Consider the following 8158-nt stretch of genomic DNA (forward strand, 5'->3'; position numbering starts at 1 on the left):
CCGGAAAACGCATAAAATCATCATAAAGTGTGAACAAAACATGTAGGTATTGTCATAAAACAAGCATGGAACATCAGAAATTATAGATACGTTGGAGACGTATCACGCGGTCGCTCCCGCGAAAGCGGAGATCCTGCGTGGGATGGCTGTGGGTCAGAGTGGGTGTTTTCATCCTCTGATTCGCGTTGATCCAGCGCCGCCAGGGTTGCGAGAACCTGTTTAGGCTGGGCGGATTCAACTTCAGGCTGATCACCGTATCCGTATTCCTTCACCTTGCGATCGAACTCTTCAGTATCCATGGAGGGGGTATCCCCGGAAATTGGCCTTAGGTTGCCCAGGATCGACTCTTCAACCGGAGTTCCGCTTTCTCCGACAACCTCCTGCTGATCCGGAGCAGCGTTGTTTTCTGGTGCCTCGACCTGCTCGGGACCAGCTCCGGCTACTTGAGGGGTGGTTCCGGCGGTATGGGCCAAGAAGTGTACGAAGTGACACCTTTGCTTCTCTAACACCTGGGAGACCCAGGCGGATCTGCATTGGTCTTCCACCTTTATTTCCTGCTCAGGGGCAGATTGGGTGGGTTTTTATTTTTCCAGATCCAAGGCGGAATCTTCCTTGGGAAGCTCCTGCATCTCAGATCGGATCTTCGCAACTGCGTCCTGCTCAGCGGCGGTCGCGTCTGCGTTACTTACCAGTGGGTTTCCATCGGAATCGACGGTTTCCCCGATGAAGATGTGTATGCCACCGACTGGGACGATGGAGAGCTTGACGGGGTTTGTCTTAGCCGGAATCCAGCACTCATCCGGAGGGACGATCGGCAGATTTCCGGCGTAAAGGACGCGCCCCACAGCGATGGTGTCATCGTAGCTTCCCATGGCGGAACCCTCCCGGTTCCGGCCTCCAGATGCCGCAGGCCCCACGGTGGGCGCCAACTGTCGTTGCCTAATCGACGGTGCCTCAGAGGAGGGATCCTCACGAGGGGGAGAAGAAGTAGGGGTCATAGGGCGGAGTGCACACGGGACGGTGGTACCTGATTTACCTAGCTTCAGAACACCTACACGATGACAGGGCCTACTGCTGCTTGTCTGGAATTATCTGGGCGGTTTCACGTTGTTACAATGAGTTGTGGTTGTGCCTCTAGGGCTCCCGGGATCCGGCTTATAAAGGCGCACGGATCTAGGGTTTACATGGAGAGTCCTAGCCGGATTACAGGTTGCCTAACTACGGTACAATGTCTTGCCGTGTACGTCAAGGATCCGCCTTCCCTTATACGTCGTACTGGATCCGGGTTCCTTATGGGCCTCCATGGATCCGACTTCCTCCGAAGGTCGGTTGGGATCCGGCTTCCCTCTCCTGGGCTGGACTTCATCCTTTAGGATCAATAGCAACTGGGCCACCCGATGGCCCACATGCCACATCACCATCTATGGGCCATCCGGGCTTGCCGGATCTAGGCACTATCGATGGTACACCCATGAAGTATACCCACAACACCTCCGCGCGAGCCTTCTTGTCCCGAGATCATGGTTGCGGATCAGACTCCGTCGAATGTATGGCCTCCCCTCCCTCAACGGTTGTCATTTTTCATTGCGGCACACGACCACTCGATTCTTTTCGAGATGCGCGTCCCCCTCAACGGCTGCCGCAATCCCAGCTATTACCATGTCGACTATTTCATCTACACGACCCACTCCCGTGCCAAGAGGTCCTAGTCCCTCCGACGCCTCCTGTCAACACCCGGATTTTTAAGTCCAGATGCCTGTTATGCCATACATCGCAATCCCAGGAATATTGTTGTTGCGAGACATAACAGTTGAATATCATAAGTCATCATTCATTACATACCATAGTCGTCTTACAAATAGAGATCACATGATCCAATATTACACAAATAGTTGATCTATTGATCAACGGACACAAAGTTCATAGTTTCATAGCGGAAGCGTAAGTAGAAGGGACTCTTGAGTCCACAGGCCAATGTCTGACGTCAGAAGATTTCCTAGTTGTCGTAGGCGTCCTGCTGGTCGTCCTCTTGATAGTTCTGCTCCTCTTCATAGTCTGGCCATTTGAATAGCCAGGGACACAGCCGTGAGTACTTTAAAGTACTCGCAAACTAATACTAATGTAAGTGCTAACAATTCTAGTAAGGGGTGCTAAGCTCTAGTTTATTTTGCATAAAGCCAATTTTAGTTCACAAACATTTTAGTAAACAACTCTTCATGTGCTAACTAACTCAAGTGGGAACATTAGTGTCATTCCCACAACTTCGTTGTGATTCAAAGTCAATGTCACCTTTCAAGTTCAAATTCACAAGTCACCATTCACCATTCAAAGTTTTTAGAAAAGTTCTGATGACGGAACAGTATGGCCTTCCCAACTGTCCATGACCGCGGACGCGGCTATTCGAATAGGTTTAACTCTGCAGAGGTTGTACACTTGTGCCACAACAATTGCAATAGCTCGTCAGGGGTAACTGGCCCTGATTTATTGTACGCAGTACGCGAACTACCAATCCTAACCTTTCATTTACATACCCTAGTATAGGCACCTCTCCCCATGAGCTTGGCCTCCCGGTGATAGCCAAGCTGTTATCCCGGAACCGCACGAGGCTTGGCCGTATGCGTTCACCTCAATTCACGTCATTTCACTTTCAACGGAGGCAGCCTCGGCATAACCCCTATGACGCTTGTTCAGAGGGAACCCATACTAAGACACCTAAATTTCCAGCTAAGCCTTACCCAGATTCATGTATTGTGGGGGTACTTGTAAAATTGGAATGGTATCGCATCCGAACCCAACCATCAGTTTTTGTAAAGTTCACCAAGTCATTCACAGATCATATTCACCTTCAAAATCTTTCAAATAGAATGACTCATCATTCCAAGGTTTTCAAAGTCATTTCATTTCACAAGTTCCCAACTAAGGTGGTCACTTTTAATTTAGCACTAGCATCTAAGTATGAGGGGTGCTAAGTACTTTGCTTTGCTTCTAGGCTAACCTTGATACTCTTGTACTAATCCAATACTAATCAAGTGAATCATAAATCAGAAGTACTTTGATAAAACAAAAGTAAATAAAGCTTGTAAGGTAAAAGCTGGGAAATAGGATCATAAGCATAAAGTAAATGGGGGAATGCCTTGCTCATGGTGAGCTTTGCACTTTGCAAGAGTATTATCTTGCTTTGCTTGAGGGAGACTAACTTTACTACTCTAGTAAATTTCTCTACTTTGACCCAAGTTAACTATAAAAGTAACTTCTTGAGAAAACAAGTAAAAACTTGTACGATATAAACTTGGGATAGGCTTATGTAAGAAAAGATAAGATTCATGGTGCCTTGCCCCAAGGGGCTTTGCACTTTGCAAGAATATTAGCTTGCCTTGGTTGAGGTGGTGGTCAAAGTTCTCTTCTCCTTCCTCTTTGTAGAAGACCTCCTCCTCCTGATAGTCTCCGGTACTAACGTCTAAAATACGAAAACGGGGTACACAATCATCATACCAAACTTACATACTAAACTAAGCACACACAAGATTTACACAACTTAAACTAGCATCACACACTACTATTAAGTGGGTGGATGTGTTCCTTTCTTATTTTAAGAAAAATAATTTCCTCTCATACTAACTTAGGTGTTACTTTCAATTACTTAGAGAAATAATTTCCTCTCATTATCTTGTTAAGATTTAATTTCTCTCATGAACAATATATGACCTAGGTTGACCAAAGTCAACCTCTTCATACTTATCATCTGAGAAAATGATTTAAATGAGGTTCTATACCTCATGCAATTAAATACTAACATAGTAGTGATTTAATGTCACCAAATAACTCAATATGAGATTTTATAGACCATGGTCACTACCTCATGTGGAGTTACTTGAGAACAAGATTTAAATGAGAGGAAAACCTCTCATATGATTTAACACATAGTTGTAACTAAGTTAAAAACTACCATTAAGGTGATTCAATATCATCAACAATTCATATGAGACATATATGACCAGAGTCTCTACCTCATTTTGAATTTTTCATGACAAGATTTAAGTGAGAGAAAAACTCCCCTATTATTTTTAAATAGTTTTGGACAATATCTTTGACTAGAATTAGCCATATAGTCTTTTAATTTAACTAGGCCATGATCATTCAAATTAAGCATGGCATATTTTTGCATAAACAATTAGTGCAAGTGAAATTTGACTTATAGGAGTTGGAAACAACTCAAAAGCATTTCTGGTTGATTTTTAAGAATTATTCTAATTCATAAAAGTCCCTGTCTTGTTTATTTATCTAATTTAATTCTAAAACAGATATGGGTTTGAATCCAATGGCATTGTGTAGAGAAAACTCTAAGCTTTCCAAATATATAAAATTTGTAAAATTTGGCCAAGTGGATTTGGAGTTATTCAATTTTTAACACAGCATCAGTTTGCAATTTATCTAAAAAGAATTAAACGAAATTTGAAATTAAACTGGGGGCGGGAAACGAAATGGGCCGGCCCAGCTGCGGCCTGGGCCACGCATGCATGGCGCATGCACGTCGGGCACGGGCGACGCACGCGGTGCGTCGGATCGGGATCCGACGGCGCTGGGCCGTCGTCTTCCTCCCGATGCTGCCAACTTGCGGGGGCCATAACTTTCACCTCGGAGCTCGGATTACGGCGGGGTTGGTTGCGTTGGAAAGCTCTTTCCAAGGGCTACAAGATGGGGTAGGAGTTGGAGGCTATGGTGACAAAAATCTGGGCAGCTTTGAGGGTGGCCGCCGGGTGCACTTCGGCGATGTTTGGGGCCGTGGAGAGGCAAGGAGGGAGGAGGAGAGGCTCGAGGAGGGAGAGGAGGATGTTTCTATGGGTGGTGGTGCTGTCCAAGGCGAGCGGAGGGGTTTATATAGCGTCCAGGGGCGGGAACGCGACGTGGAGGCCATGGCGCCACGTCGACGGTTACGGCGCGAGCGCCGGCACGGGAGCGTGTCTGGCGGGCGGCTGTCATCCAGGGGAGCGCGTGGGGGAAGGAAAAGGGCGAGAGGGGGCCTGGGTCAACGGCGCTTGTCGACGCACTGGCGCGTCCAGAGCGTGTCGGGCGCGCGCCTGGCGCGTTCTGGCCGCGTCGTGCACGACCCGTCCCCGGCGTTGCCGTGTCTCTCTCCGACCAGGGCTAGGATAGGCAGGCTCAGTAGAGTGTGGAGAAGCAGAGGGACATGGTCGGCCAAGCTAGATAGGTGGGGAGAGAGGGGAAGCATGTCCATGGGGGACATGGCCGGCATGGCATGGCATTGCCATGTCTGCCTAGTTCTTAGGGTTTGAGCAGGTGGCATTGGGATTGGAGGGGACCAGGGGACAAGGCCTGAGCAAGTGGTGACCAGAAATTGGCTATACACTATTGCAAATAGTGAAATTGGATTTGGGTAAGATTTGCGCACAAGGTGTTTGCTATAATGGCCGAAAGAAAAATGTTTTCAAATTTTGGAAATATTTTTGGGGGATTGCATTCATATATTATTTGAAGTAGAAAGGTGGTGGTGGTGGTGGTTATTTTGGTGAAAGTTTGCAAGATTTCAAATTGAGGTGAATCTTCTCTTTATTTCAATGTCTCTACTTGTCTCCTTTATTCTGGTCAACCTAGGCAGAGTCAACCCTGGTGGTTAACATAAAACTTGTTCATCTTGATGAGGTCTTGGATGACATGGCAAGAGTTGGTCAAGGTTGATTTAGGAAAAGTCCAAACCAGGGGTGCAAAGTGGGTAACATTTTATAAATGGGCAAAGTGACCATTAACTTATGTGAGTTGAACCTGCATTTTTTTTGATTTGATTCTGGTTTCTTTGATGCATTTGTGTTTTTTATTGATATATGAGTGTTTTACAACCAATGGCACAAGCCAAAGTGGCCTTGGTTGAAGATTTGCAAAAATGGCCAAATGTGTATGTGAGTGAAAATGGGATTTTCTCCCTATTTGTTTTCTCTCTTTTTTATTTGATTTTTCTTGACTCCAAAGTGATTCTTACTAGTTTAGGAACATGTCCCAACCATTGAAACCATTCCAAAAGGTCTAGCTCAAAGATTTGCAAAATTGGCCATAACACGTGAGAGGTGACATGTCAATTTTTCTTATTCTTGTAATGTGCTCCCCTTGCTTCACTTGGGCAAGGTTGAGGGTCAATTCAGGGTTAGATTAGGTTTAGAGATGGTTTCACACCATTTGGTCAAAGTAGAAGTGCATAGGACAAGAATTGGTGAAAATGGCTATGGGTCACATATGCCTCTATGCATATGTGGCATTTGATTTTTAATTTGACTAGGCTTGACCCAATTGATGTGGTTGAGTGTTGAAATGGTATATAGGAGTGATCCAACCATTCACTACAAGTCTTAGGATCAAGATCCTCAATTTCACAAATTTGATATTTTGCTCTCATATGCCTCTATGGCATTATTACTTTCTTTTTAAAATCTTTGGTTTCAATTTGGATTGGGTTTGAGAAGTACTAGATAAGGTTTATGAAGGTTTTCCAATCCTCTAAATAAAGTAGAAAGGCCTAGGGTAAAGTTTTACAAAAATAGCCATAGGCACATATGCCTCTATGCATATGTTTGATTTTATTTTGTTTCACACTTGAATTGGTTGGTAAGTGCTTTGTTGAGTGTGTTGAGGTATTTCAATTCATCTACTCAAGGTAGACAAGGCAAAGCTCATCATTTTCAACAAGTATCCATAGGCTTGCATATGCCTTTTTCTTAAATAAGATCTTTTCTTTTTATTTTATTTTTCAAAGATTGATGACAAGAGGGATGAGGTTTAGGGTTTAGTAAGTTTTTCAAGGGTTCACCACCATTTTAGCAAAGTAAGAAAAGTAGAGTTCAAAACCTCCATATTAGGGCTATAGGCCCACATATGTATTTTTCTTCTATTTTGGTTTCTCAAAATAGATCCAAAGGATTTTTGAGGAGGTTAGGGTTTAGGTTTTTCTTATTTGATTTCTTTCTCTTTTAATTTTATTTGGTTTGTGATCTTCACTTGATCACTTTAGGGTTTTAGGGTTTATCACATAAGCATAATAACACTCGTCATGGCAAAAACACAAGTAATATGTAGGAGCACTAAGCATAGCACCCTATATAGGAAAAGTTTTTGTTGGTTCTCATTTTTGGAAAAAGGAAATTTATTTTCTCTTTGTTTTGAAATTTGGGGTGTTACAAAGCCTTCCCCCTTAAACAAATCTCGTCCCGAGATTTTAAGAAAAGTTAGGTTCCTAAGAGAGATTGGGCGATATGATTTAGCACGGAACATACTTGGCATGTTCTGAGGTGCTTCTTGAGCTTCGGTGGCCGTCATGTTGTAGTAGCGGCCGTTGTTGTTCGGGTTCTTTCTTGCAGCAAAGCGGCGTTGGTTCTGAGCAGGTGCAGCGGTGTTGCCGGCGAGCTTGGCGAGCCTCTTGGGACACTCGTTGGAGTAGTGCCCCACTACACCACACTCATAACAAGTGATGGTGGCCTTGTCCTTGTTGGCGACAGGGATGGTGTTGCTTCCAGTCCTAGGGCCAGTGTTGTTGTTGTTGTTGTTGTTGTTGTTGTTGTTGTTGTTGTTGTTCCCGTTGTTGTTGTTGGTGTGATTGGTGTTGTTGTTGTTGCCTCCGGGCTTCGGGGGTCCTCCGTGGTTGTTGGTGTAGTTTGGGCGGTAGTTCTGAGCAGGGGGCTTATTGTACTTTGGAGTATATCCTCCAGATGAGTTGTTGCGGTACTTCTGGGTATTGCTGGACCCATGCTGATTCATCATCCTGCGCTTGCGGTTCTCATTGGCTTGGTGAAGCTTCCCTTCCATCTGGATGGCGGAGTCCACCAGAGCTTCTAGGCCAGCAAAGGGAATGTTGACCAGTACGGTCTGCATCTCGTCATGGAGTCCATTCAGAAATCTTTCTTTCCTCTTCTCATTGGTATCGGTCTCGTCCGGGGCGTACCTTGACAGAGTAAGAAATCTGTCGCGGTATTCTACCACGGACATCCTGCCTTGCTTGAGTTCGCGGAACTCGTCTCTCATCATCTTGATCAGTCCTTGGGGCACATGGTACTTGCTAAACTTGAGCTTGAAATCCTCCCAAGTCATGAACTGACCTCCGTTCAGGGCACGTGAGCTTGTCCACCAAGCGCGGGCTGGTCCGGCAAGATAGTGG

This window comes from Lolium rigidum, chromosome 2 (genome assembly GCF_022539505.1).
Source record: "Lolium rigidum isolate FL_2022 chromosome 2, APGP_CSIRO_Lrig_0.1, whole genome shotgun sequence".
Taxonomy (NCBI): Eukaryota; Viridiplantae; Streptophyta; class Magnoliopsida; order Poales; family Poaceae; genus Lolium; species Lolium rigidum.